Below are 12,957 nucleotides of genomic sequence, written 5' to 3' on the forward strand. Positions count from 1 at the left end.
AGGAGGAACAAAGAAAAGTAAAAGGAAACCAGCTTCCAAGTTTACAGGGAAAATAACTGTTGCAGAAAAGGTGTGTAACGGTGTATCCAACAAAACTATCTTTCAAAAATGAGGAAGAAAAATGGTTCCAAGAGGAGGTATGAGGTGCTAGGAGGAATGTTAAGAAATCTGTAGATCTATAGATACCTCTGTAAACAAATACAGATACATCTAAATTATAGATATAGAGACACAGCTAAACCAGCCATAATGACCATGTCTGCCTTGTAGGGCTAAAAAAACCACAACAACCTGACAGATAGACAGCATGTGAGCTGGTGGGGCAGTCGTTCCAGTCAAAGCAGTCGGGTTCTCAAGTAGCTTCTGGAGAAGGGTAAAAATGTTGATTAATTTTCTGTTTTGTTAAATTAGGTGTGCGTTTTCAAGAATAACCACCGAAAGAACACTTTAATAGGCAAACCAGTAGAGTTTTTTAGAAAAGGAAAGAAGAGATGGGGAAACCTCTTAATTCAAAGAATGAAAAGAAAACCAACTACAGAAAAGAGTGACAAAGAGAAAGGATGAAATGAAATAAAATGGAACAAATCAATCAGAATATTCACGATAAATGTAATCTTCCAATTAGAAGACCTTTTGGACTAGACACACACACATACAATCTAGTTAAAAGAGACACACCTAAGGGGGGGTGGGGGAGGGACAGACTGCGAGTTTGGGATTAGCAGATGTAAACTATTATATAGAGAATGGATAAACAACAAGGTCCTACTGTAGAGCACAGGGAACTATATTCAACATCCTGTGATAGACCATCATGGAAAAGAATATGAAAAAGAATGTATATATATGTATAACTGAATCACTTTGTTGTACAGCAGAAATCAACAACACCTCAATAAAAATAAATAAAAGACACACCTAAAACTTTACTGCAAAGGTAGGTTGAAAGTAAAAGGGAGGAAATGAAGATTCTAATCAAAACGCAGAAAGCATTACCAGGGGTAGAGAGTCACTGTATAACGACAAAGGTTCCGTGGAACAGACGTGTAACCGGACGAGGCGAGTACCGAACCCAAGCTCGGGGGCTCGCTGCTTGAGAGGCCGAAGCTCGAGAGACACACGTTGGTGGAAAAGACACACGTTGGTTGCTTTATTTGGGAGGCCAGCAGCCTGGGATGACGGTGGATGGCATCCCGAGAGCACCTCCCACCTGCTGGGTTGGGGAGGGGCCTCAGGGCGCATGAGCAGCTCGCGCAGCTTTCTCCGACTGCTTGGCGTCCGGGTGAAGTTTCGAGAGTCGCCCACCTTCTGGTTTCAAGTGGTCTGGGGTCTCCATGCTTGTGGTCAGCAGCTTTCACGTGGTGGGGTCTGCTTTCTGTAAAAACAACTTAGGGGGCTTCCTGGGGGTGCAGCGGTTAGGAGCCCGCCTGCCAGTGCAGGGGACACGGGTTCGAGCCCTGTCCGGGAAGATCCCACGTGCCGCGGAGCAACTAAGCCCACAAGCCACAGCTACTGAGCCTGCGCTCTAGAGCCCGCGTGCCACAACTACTGAGCCCACGTGCCACAACTACTGAAGCCCGTGCACCTAGAGCCTGTGCTCCGCAACTAGAGAAGCCACCGCAATGAGAAGCCCGTGCACCGCAACGAAGACCCAACGCGGCCAAAAATAAATAAATAAATAACTTCATATAAAAAATAAAATAGAAGCAACTTAGGGATGCATGTCAGACCTTTATCTACACCTTTCAGGGAACTGGGAGCTCAGTGACCCTATGTCACTGGTTTATAGTCTAGACTGTTGCCAGATTCCCGGCGCAGCAGCTAGTCTTTGTTTTTACATCTTCGTGTTTCCTAATCATTACCTGTCGGGCCAGCCTTTTGAGACTCCGGGAGGCCTGGGAGAGGAAAGCTTTTCTACAAACAAGAGGCAGGCAGAGGACATAGTGGGGGGTCTCTCCCGCGAAGGCCGCATAGGGTCCTGCTTGGTTTCAATCGCCCCTTTTTTTCTGATCCTCCTCAGTGCTGAGGGGAACAGGTACACAACAAGAAAGGGAGTCGTTTTGGATGCAGAGGTTAATCATCAACTCAGCAGAGGAACTCAGTTTCAGGGGACTCGGTTTTAGAAGAACACAGTAGTTCTGAACTTGAATATACCTATTAGCATGACTTGTATTTTAGAAAGAAGACAAGTTACAGAACTACAAGAGGTAATTGACAAACCCACCAACACGTTGGGAGATTTTAATGTGCCTCTTAGTAACGGACAGAACAAGCAGATAAAAATCAGTAAGGATTTAGAAGATTGGAACAACAAAAGTAACAAATTTGACCTACAAGATTTTTATAGAATTCTGCATGCAATAATTGGAGAATATACTATCTTTTTAAGTGTACACGGAACATTATAAAATTGACTATGTTAGGTCATAAATCGAATCTCAGCAGACAGAAGGATTGAAGCACAGAAAGAACATTCTCTGATCATAGCATAAGCAGACTGGAAATCAAAAATGAGGGAAACTCTCATTCCTGACAATCTTCATCTGGAAATTTAAAAACGTATTTCTAATTACTCATGGGTAAAAAAAAGTCTCATAATGGAAATTTAAAAATACTTAGGACTAAATAATAATGAAAATTATCAAAAGACAATAATGAATTTAATACCGTCTCTAATACTGTACTCTAATGTGGTACTTAGAGGGTGATTTATCATCATAAGTGCACATATTGGAAGAAAAAAACCCTAAAAATTAATGAATTAAGTATCTAAAAGTTAGCAATGTGAATTCCCTGGTGGTCCAGTGGTTAGGACTCCACGCTTTCATTGCCCCGGGCCGGGTTCAATCGCTGGTTGGGGAACTAAGATCCCACAACTAAGTTGCGTGGCACAAAAAAACAGAAAGTTCCAAAGAGAATGGAAAAGAAATTTAAGAAGAAAAAAAAAAAACTTAGTAAACTAGAAAATAAAGATGGAAAAGGGAGAAATGACAAAGATAAAGTTGTTTTTTTTAAAGACTAATACAGCTGATAACGGTGTACAAGACTGATCAACTTTTAAAAAGATGAAAAACACCAATAAAACTATTAGGATTGGGAAACGGATATTACTGCAGATGACAGGAGAGATTTAAAAGTTAATAGGGGAATATTAGGAACATCTTTTTGCCAATAAATTTTAAAATATAGATGAAATAGACACGTTTCGAGGAAAATACAAATTACCAAAACAGATTAAAAAGCTTCCAGCTGAACTGTGCTATAATAACAACAAAAATTGAATCAGTATTTCAGAAATCTTTCCATAATATAAAAACTAGACTCAGCCTGTTTTATGGGCAAGTTCTAGCAAAACATTCAAGGCACAAATGATTCCAGTCTTTGATTCAAAGTGTTCTGGAAAAGAGAGCAAAAGTGATCACTCCCTGGCTAGTTCTATGAGGATTAGAAAATCTTTATGCCCGAATAGATAAGACAATAAGAAAAAGGAAACTTGATGACAGTCTCTAATAAACATATATGCAAGATTCTAAAAAGAATTTTAGCAAACCATCTAGTAGCATTAAAAAATATATCACATTTTATCGCCAAATTTGGTTTTTCCCTGTAATGAAAGGGAGCTTTAACTTTGGCAGATGTATTTATGCCTTCCTCCATGGTGATAAAATAAAAGAGAAAAATCTTTGCCCATCTCAGTGGGTGAAGGAAAAGCATTTAAAAGAGAAAGTAACATCCATCCCTGACTAAAATCCCTAGAAACATGAAACATACGATTTCCTTCACCCAAAACCTCAGCAGCACTAATAGCGGCAAATCATTGGAAGCACATGCAGGATTTTCATGGAACTTGAGAAACTGATTCTAGAATTTGTGCGAAAGAGCAAAGGGTCAAGAACAGCCAAACGGTCTTGAAGGAGAAGTGGGCGGTGGGAGTTGGGACAGCGCTGTGGATCAGTAGTGAAGTTCTGCTGTGGGTTAGATGGCGTTCCAGGGCCCAGGGCCCAGGCAGTGAGGGCAGCAGACTCACGCCTGTGCAGACCTGACATGGGGCAAAGGTGGCTCTACAAATCAGCCGGAGAAATGGACTATTCAGCTGGTGGTGCTGGGACAATTGGTTATCCCTATGGGGTGTGGGCGGGGGGGGCGGGAATGGGAGGGTCCTTAAACAGAGAGCAAGGCACAACGCGACACAAAGGGCACGTGTCCCAGGGAAGCAAATTAGTCCACCCAACTATAACAGCAGTAAGAATGCCTGATCATCCAAAAACGGCACAGAGAAAGTGAACACAGAGGTCACACTTAAAGACATTTGCAACACACATAACCAACGGAGGGTGAGGATGCAGGGTGAAGAATTCCTAAAGTCCAAAAAAACTGACAACCCAATGGAGAAGTGGGCAAAAGGCATGAGTAGACTTTTCACGGGAAAGAAAACATGAGTGGCCCGTGCTGCTCTATCCCGTTAGCATTCAGGAGATGCAAAACCCTCCGGGGGTACCATTTGTACACAGTAGATTGACAAAAGTGATGGAGCCTGACGCGACCAAGAGTTGGCAGGGATGCAGGTCTGCAGAACCTTGTGCACTTAAAGGAATATAAATTGGTGTGGCTGTTCTGAAAAATAATTTCAAATTCTCTAGCCATGTTGATGATGTGATACCTCTGGCCCAGCAATCCCACTCCTCGGTGCAAACCTGAAAGAAACTCTTGCACCTGCTCCAGGAAACATGGACTGGGGTGGGGTAGGGGTGCAATATCACCGTCCACAAGAGCAAGGCACCAGAAATACCTCAATTTCCATTAACAGAACAATGAATAGGCATGCTGATGTGTGTTCATACAGTGGAGCACAACACAGAAGCCAAGATAAATGAAATACAGCCACATGTGTCAATACATCACAGAAGCCAAGATAAATGAAATACAGCCACATGTGTCAATACGTGAATCTTTTTTTTTTAAGTTTGTCTGTTTTATCTCCAGTCCAGTACCACACACACGCACACGCACACACATACTGCATCCACTTGAACTTGCCCGACACACCGCTTCCTTTTGAATGGCAGGGACAGAGCCATACTCGGCAGTCCCCAAGCTGCTGGTTACATTAGTTAGGTTTGGTCTTTCAGGAAGAAGACAGCTGAACCTCTAAGAAGCTGAGCCCTTAGCCAGAGAAGTAAGAGCCCTAGACCTAATAGCCATGAAAACCTGAAATACATGCGGACGCCCCACCCCCTTTCCAGGGACCACTCTTGAGACCCTCTCCCTCTGGGAGCTGAATTCCAAGAAATGATGAAGGAGCTGGTGGAGTTTCCCAGGACACTCCCCATCCAATGAGAGAAGGCTTCCCTGCCCTTTCTAGAAGCTGGGACACACCCACTTGCTCTCCTCCCTTAAGGAGGTTTCCTGCAGTCCTGTGAAGTGTGTAACCCGCTGAAGTAAGCCTGGTTGGTTCTGTCCTCCTGTCTGAGGTACAGATACCCTGTGTGATGGGTAGTCACGGAAGGCATTACCTTGCTTAGAGGTCTCGGCCCGTCCCAGAGAGGAGAGGCAGCGGCTCATCTCAGGATCTCAGGGGAAAAAAACAAAAAAGCAGGGGAGGGAGTGGGGGTGAGATTTTACATTTACAGGGTGGAATGTCTTGCTGGGGTTTAAACTTCAACTAAGCTTATGGATCTGAAGTACCTTCTTAGGCTGAAGATCAGCCAGCTGTGGCCAAATAGTCTTGTTCCTGAACTGGTCGAGACCAGTGGGTTGAGCCACGCTGGCCGTTTCCCCATCCCCTACCTGCTCCACTCCCTGCAGCTGCTGTGAAGTCAGCTCCTTGGCCTTGATTACAGGTCAGAGGAGCCACAGGGAGCTCCCAGGGGCTCCAGCGCCCCCACAGCTCTCCCCTTCAAGTTTGCAAAGGCTTCTCCAAGACCCTTGCCCAGTGCTGGGCCCAGCTAGGCCCCCAGGATTGCCCTGCAGTCACCTCGTATCGTCCTCTTTCCCGACATTCATCGCCCGGGTCTGACTTCCCCACTAGACTCTAAATTCCATGAGTCTGTCCATTTCACTACTGGGTTCTTAGCTCTTGGCCCATAACAGGTGGCTAACAAAACATGTTCAGTGGATGAGTGCATCTAAGTCCTGAGTGGGCAGGGGAAGGGACTCCAGAATACAGATGGGGTCAAGGCTGGGGTCCCTGCTGACGCTGCCTCGGTGGCACTGGGAAGGGTGAATCCTGGCCCAGGGTCTTGCCCAAGGGTTGACCTAGGAGACTGCCCCTCTCCGCCCCTTCCCTTGTTTTCATCACTGACTGAGGCAGCCCAGAGCAGAGATGAGGCATGGGCAGGGCATCTGAACACCTGGGCCCCGGTCCGGAACTTCCGTCTCCAGATTGACCCCTGCCCTTGGGCAAGGCACTTAATCCCTGTGGGTCACCACAGTTTTCTCACCTGTGAACTGAGAGGCCTGGCCCAGCTAACCTACAGGGTGGATCAGGGCTCTAAAACCCTCGTCCATAATAAAAACCACAGGTGACCCCAATCTAATCCCCAAGCTCAAGGTTTTGAGTGATTTGGAAACAGGATGATGAATTAGAGAGACATTGGACATGGCACATGTCAGGACAAAGTGGGGGGCCTTAAAGCTTATAATAGGTTGTCAATAAATACCTGTTGAATGACGGAGTGAGTGAGTGAATGAATGAATGAATGAATGAATGGTGTAAGGAAGGTGTGAAGGCGAATGGGGAAGCAGGGTCAGGTTTCAAGCAGATGGGGATCAGAGAGGCGACCTGTTTCTCAGCTCCTGGCTTAGCAGTGGTGCTGCCTCTTCGCCATGAGCGTTTAAGTCCTCATCCTCCTATCCTGTTGCCCTCCACATCCTCCCTGAAAGGCGGGACTAGACTGAGCTGAACCCCTCCCCCAAGGCCCCTGGATCCCCTCTGCCTCTGAAGCCCAGCAAGGGTCAGGGGGAGCTGCACCCTTCCTCTGAGCTGCCTGTAAAGGTGTGGCCAGGGGGCAAGGCTAGAGGATTCCTCTGGAAGCTTCTTGAAGGGCTCAAATTGCCAAGTCCCTCTCCTTCTCTCCTTCTGTCACCTCACTAAGGATAAGACGAAGTGTGGACTGAGAGGGGACCAGCTGGGGAGGTGGGACATCGCGTGGCCACATCCTGGCCCACCCAAGAGCACTGGAACCACAGAGCTGTCCGAGGATGCCCTAACGAGGCCCTGCAGCTTTGTCCCGACTCCAGGGTCTTCTGAAAGGGGCTGAGGGCCTCACCAGGGCCGGGCCAGGGTCCCAGGACTTAGCTCAATGACCTGGAAGGACGAACAGTGCCAGCTTCAAGTGCGGGAATCATAGGCTTCTGGTCTCCCTGTCCTGGCCCTGCTCCCTCTGGTTTTTGGTTTAATGTCAGCCCTTCTGCACAGGGAGGGGAGACGCAGGGAAAAAGAGAAGGAGGTGATCGGGACTTCCCAACCCGGAGCCCCTTTAAGGCAGTAATTTATGCTATACAAAGAGATCACTGACTCTGCTGATGAAAAAACAAACGCACAATGACCAAACAAAACAAATAAGACACATCGCAATGAGTCAGGAAGGGCAGTGAGATCAGGAGGGAGGAAGAGGAGTGGGGAGGGTGGGGCAGGCCCAGGCGGGGGTCCTCAGGGCAGGCTGGCAATGCCTCTCTCTTGAGGCGGGCCAGCTGGCTTGGGGCTGCTCTCGTTGGCTTTTCCTTCAAACACCACGACTAGCTCGAGGACCGCCGACCGTTTCCCCAGCATCACGTTCACAAAGTCTCAGTAGGAGATGGTGCCGCTGACACCGCCCGCCACCTCCGAGATCATCTTCTTCATCTCCAGGTGGGTCTTGGGGACCCCAAGCTTCTCCATCGTCCTCTTGAAAGACATCAGATCAATCTCGCCCTCATTGTTCAGGTCGAACTCCAGGTACTTCTCTATAAAGGCTGCAAGTTTTTCCGGCAGGTTCTCTTCATCACTGTACTTCTGGTCACAGAGGAACTCCCGGTTGATCTCGGCCGGCCTCCTCTCCTGCCGGGCTTTGAGCAAACCGAGCGCTTTCCCTCCTTGGAACCTGTTGCTGAGCGCGACCGACATGGTGAGCACCGGACTTCCGCGGCTCGGGGCTTCGCGACCGCGGCAAGGGATGCAGAGGAGGGGCGGGCGCCTGGTCCAAGCTGCGTGGCATGTGGCGGCGGGATCAGTACATGAATCTCAAAATTGGGATTAAAACATCAAGTTGCAGGGCTTCCCTGGGGGCACAGTGGTTAAGAATCCGCCTGCCAATGCAGGGGACACGGGTTCGAGCCCTGGTGCGGGAAGATTCCACATGCCGCGGAGCAACTAAGGCCATGCGCCACAACTACTGAGCCCGCGTGCCACAACTACTGAAGCCCACGCGCCATAACTACTGAAGCCCACGCGCCTAGAGCCCATGAGCCACAACTACTGAGCCTGCTCTCTAGAGCCTGTGAGCCACAACTACTGAGCCCACGTGCCGCAACTACTGAAGCCCGTGCTCTGCAACAAGAGAAGCCACCATGATGAGAAGCCCGCGCACCGCAACGAAGACCCAACGCAGCCAAAAGTAAACAAATAATTAATTTTAAAAAAAAATTAAGTTGTGAAAGTATAGAGGTACTGTGACATCATTTTTATGTCTAAAAATAATTTTAAAATAACTACTGTATTTATGGATACACACATAAGTAGCACAACCATAAGGAGAGACAGTTGTAATGATAGTAAAGATTAATTCAGACTCTAGTCACCTCTGGTGGCCAGGGGATGGGAGGAGGGAACGGTTGCAGGAGCGTCATAGATTCTCAGGTGTTTGTTCTGTTATTAAACGTCATGGTTTACATATAATTTTTATGTTATTGTGTGTGTATCAAATACTTTTCATTGAAAAAGGAAAAAGATAGTGGCACTCATAAGAGCCCAATGAGGTGGCCGATTAAAAAATGTGTATCCTAATTCTGGTTCCAGAATTCCAACCGTGGAGTAAATAGTGACAGTAACTGTTTATCCGACTATGGTTTATCTCTCACATTGATTACAATGAAACATTCCAGAGAGAATATCAAATGCAACCCTCTGAGGTCGGTGTCGAGTAGCAGGGCAGGCTGATTAAGATCTGAAGTCAAACTTGAGTAACGACCTGAAACAAGGGCAAGTCGGGGGCTGACTTTTCCTCCTTTGATTCCCATTTTGACCCCCGGGTGGGCCCGTCCCTGCACTTCGTGGCAGCACTGACAGCAAACCCCAGGGGAGATAGAGAGATAGAGCCTGAAGACAAGGGGAAGGGGCCCCACAGAGCTGGAGGGGGTGGGAGAAATCCCAGAGGAGAGCGGGCTTCAGGAGGACACACCCAACGCCGTGTGTGACCAAGCCTCCCACAGAAGCGCATCAAAGACTTCAAGACCTGAACCACCTCCCCAGTCCCAGCCCATGTGCCGGATGGGGCCCAGCGATGTGGGAAAGGCGTTGGAGGGGAACCCGTAACGGACCACTGCCTGCAGGAGAGCTGGACTGTGCCGTCTGGGCCTAACCAGGTCGGTCTGCTGGAGCCACAGCAGCAATGACAAGGCAACACCTTCTGGAGTGTTAGCCAGGACCCAGGGTCTCCCAGCGCAGTATGCAAACGTCCAGCACACAATCCCAAATTCCTCGACTCACCGAAGAAACAGAACAAGGAAAGAGACAACCAACAGATGCCAATCCCAAGACGACCCCGAAGCGGTGAGGATCAGTTAAAGACTTTAAAGCAGCTCTTCTAACCATCCATCGTGAGGATAAGGTGAATAATCTTGAGCTGCCTGGAGAGGTAGACGTTCTCTGCAGAGAAATAGAAACTAGAAAATATAACCAGAGGGAACGTTTACAACTGAAAGAATGCAATATCTGAAATAAAAAAAAAAAAGCATGGGATGGGCTCGGTAGCAGAATGGAGATGAAGGGGGAAGGGTTCAGGAAACCTGAGGTGGGTCAACAGAAATCATCGCTGTGCAGAACAGAAAACAGAAGTTTGGGGAGAATGAGCATGATCTCGAGGACGAATGGGCAACACCACAGGGTCCAACGTTCCTCTCACGAAGTCCCAAGAGGAGAGAGAAATTGGCATAGAAAATAATATTTGAGGAAATCATAGCCCAAACTTCCTAAATTTGGTGAAAAACTTACATTTAAAGAGCCTTGATCTATTCTTCCATTCTCTACAAAAATTAAATTGAAATGGATAATAGACCCAAATGTCAAGCCTAAAACTATAAAACCTTTAGAAGAAAAGATAAGAGAGAATCTTTGTGACCTCAGAGTTAGGCAGAGTTTTTTGAAAAATTGATGAATTGGACTGAATCAAAGTTAAAAACATTTGCTCTGTGAAACTGTTCAGAGAATGAAACGATAACTCACAGACAGGGAGAAAACATTTGGAAATCACATCTCTTAACAAACAGCTTGTGTCCAGAATATATAAAGAGCTCTCGAAACTCAACAATAAGAAAATAAACCAGATTTTAAAATAGGTAAAATGTCACAACATACATGTTGCCAAACAGGACATGTGGACAGCAGATAAAATGCGTGAGAACTAAGCAAGTTAGCCCTTAGGGAGATGCAGGTTAAAATGGCAGTGAGATGGCCCTACATGTTTATCAAATGGTGACAATAAAACTGGCAGAACCAGGTGCCAGTGGGTGTTTAGAGCCGGGCAGCTCTTTGTTGCTGGAGGGAATGCAAAATGGCACTACCAACCGTTCTTAAACAGTTTCTTGAGCATACGATGGCCTTAAAAGCTAGTCATCCCATCAGAAATACCTACCCTAGAAAACCGAAAAATGGTGGTCACACAAAAATGTGTACCTGAAATGTTAGGCTTCATTTTTAATTTTAATTTATCAAAGTATAGTTGATTTACAATGTTGTGTTACTTTCTGCTGTACAGCCAGGCAGTTCAGTTATACACACACACACATACATATATATGTTTTCCTTTTCATATGCTTTTCCATTATGGTTTATCCCAGGGTATTGAATACAGTTTCCTGTGCTATACAGTAGGACCTTGTTGTTTATTCATTCTATATATAATGGTTTGCATCTGCTAGTCCCAAACTCCCAATCCATCCCTCCCCCTTGGCAGCCACAAGTCTGTTCTCTGTGTCTGTGAGTCTGTTTTTGTTTCATAGATAAGTTCATTTGTGTCATATTTTGGAGCCCACTTATAAGTGATATCATATGGTATTTGTCTTTCTATGCCTGGCTTGCTTCACTTAGGTATGATAATCTCTAGGTCCATCCACGTTGCTGCAAGTGGCCTTGTTTCGTTCTTGTTTATGGCTGGCATTCCACTGTATGTATGTGCCTCATCTGTTTTATCCGTTCCTCTGTGGAGAGGTTTCATTCTTAACTGCCCAAACCAGAAGACCACCCACGTGTCTGTCCTTCAGCTGGTGAACAGGTGAGCGAGCCGGGGCACGTCCACACAGGCGACTAGCGCCCTCAGCACCAGAGAGGACACACCGACGCCACGGGTCCGTCCCAGGGGCCTCGTGCTCCCTGGGAGAAGCCTCCCCTCCCCGCCCCCAGCCTCTCTGGGCAGCGGTCGGCCCTCCTGGGGACGCTGGCTGCTCCGCGCGTCCATCCTCGTGCTGGGAAGTGGGGCGCCAGGTGCAGCATGGGTTGGGGGAGGGGAGGTGTGCTCTGTGGAGGATTTAAAATCAATAACAAAGCTGATTAGGGTCCATCTGCCTTATCACCAGGCGCTGGCGATTCCAGCAGCACCCCTGACACCCACTCCTTCCCGGGAGAAGTCTTCTCGTTGGTCTAAGTTCTCAACAATTCTGCCATCACGGCTGAATTTCTTTCTTTTTTTTTTTTTTTTTAATTTATTTATTTATGGCTGCATTGGGTCTTTGTTGCTGCATGCGGGCTTTCTCTAGTTGTGGCGAGCGGGGGCTACTCTTCGTTGCGGTGCACGGGCTTCTCATTGCAGTGGCTTCTCGTGTTGTGGAGCACGGGCTCTAGGCACGCAGGCTTCAGTAGTTGTGGCACGCAGGCTCAATAGTTGTGGCTCGTGGGCTCTAGAGCGGAGGCTCAGTAGCTATGGCACACGGGCTTAGTTGCTCCGCGGCATGTGGGATCTTCCCGGACCAGGGCTTGAACCCGTGTCCCCTGCATTGGCGGGCGGATTCTTAACCACTGTGCCACCAGGGAAGCCCACGGCTGAATTTCAATACTTATGTGTATGTTATGGGTTGAGTTGCTTCCCCCAGAAGATGTCGAAGTCCTACCCCACCGCCTGTGAAAGTGCCGCATTGAGAAGTAGGGTCTTTGTAGATGTCACGAGTTAGGCTGGGGTCATTGGGGTGGCCCTAATCCTGTACGACCAGTGTCCTTATAAGAAGGGGACATTGACGGAGGAAGAAAGCCATGGGCAGATGGAGGCAGAGACGGGGTGATGCACCTACCAGCCCAGGAGCCCCAGGGTCGCCAGCAAACCACCAGCAGCACGGGGAGAGGCCCAGAGCAGACCCTCCCTCACGGCCTGGGGGGAACCAACACTGCCGACACCTCCATCTCAGACATGACGCCTCCAGGAGAGAACAAGGATGCGTTTCTGCTGCTTCAGCCCCCGGCGTGAGGTCCCCTGTTGCAGCAAACTCGCAGTCGGCACGGCCTCCTTCCTTAGTCTTTAATAGAAGCCGTCTTCTGCCCAAAGTCGATTCGGAAACGAGCTCCCTGGTCGCCCTTGGCCCCAGCACCCCAAAGGCCAAAGTCACGGTGAGGTCACGCTGCTCACGTCCTCCCCTGCGGGGTTATCTTTTCTCTGTTTAAACAGCAGGTTCGAGATAAACTCTAGAACCACAGAGGCTGCTTTTCCATTGCCGCCGTAACCAATTACCACAAAACTAGTGGCTCAAAATAACAAATTTATCACAGGTCCCGTG

The 12,957-nt window shown here is 47.8% G+C and overlaps 1 pseudogene; it reads right to left on the minus strand.

Annotated features, from left to right (window-relative positions):
• Positions 1 to 7,651: 7,651 nt before the first annotated feature.
• On the minus strand, positions 7,652 to 8,104 carry LOC137749997 (allograft inflammatory factor 1-like pseudogene; annotated as a pseudogene).
• Positions 8,105 to 12,957: the final 4,853 nt, after the last annotated feature.

Source organism: Eschrichtius robustus, chromosome 16 (assembly GCF_028021215.1).
Source record: "Eschrichtius robustus isolate mEscRob2 chromosome 16, mEscRob2.pri, whole genome shotgun sequence".
NCBI lineage: Eukaryota > Metazoa > Chordata > Mammalia > Artiodactyla > Eschrichtiidae > Eschrichtius > Eschrichtius robustus.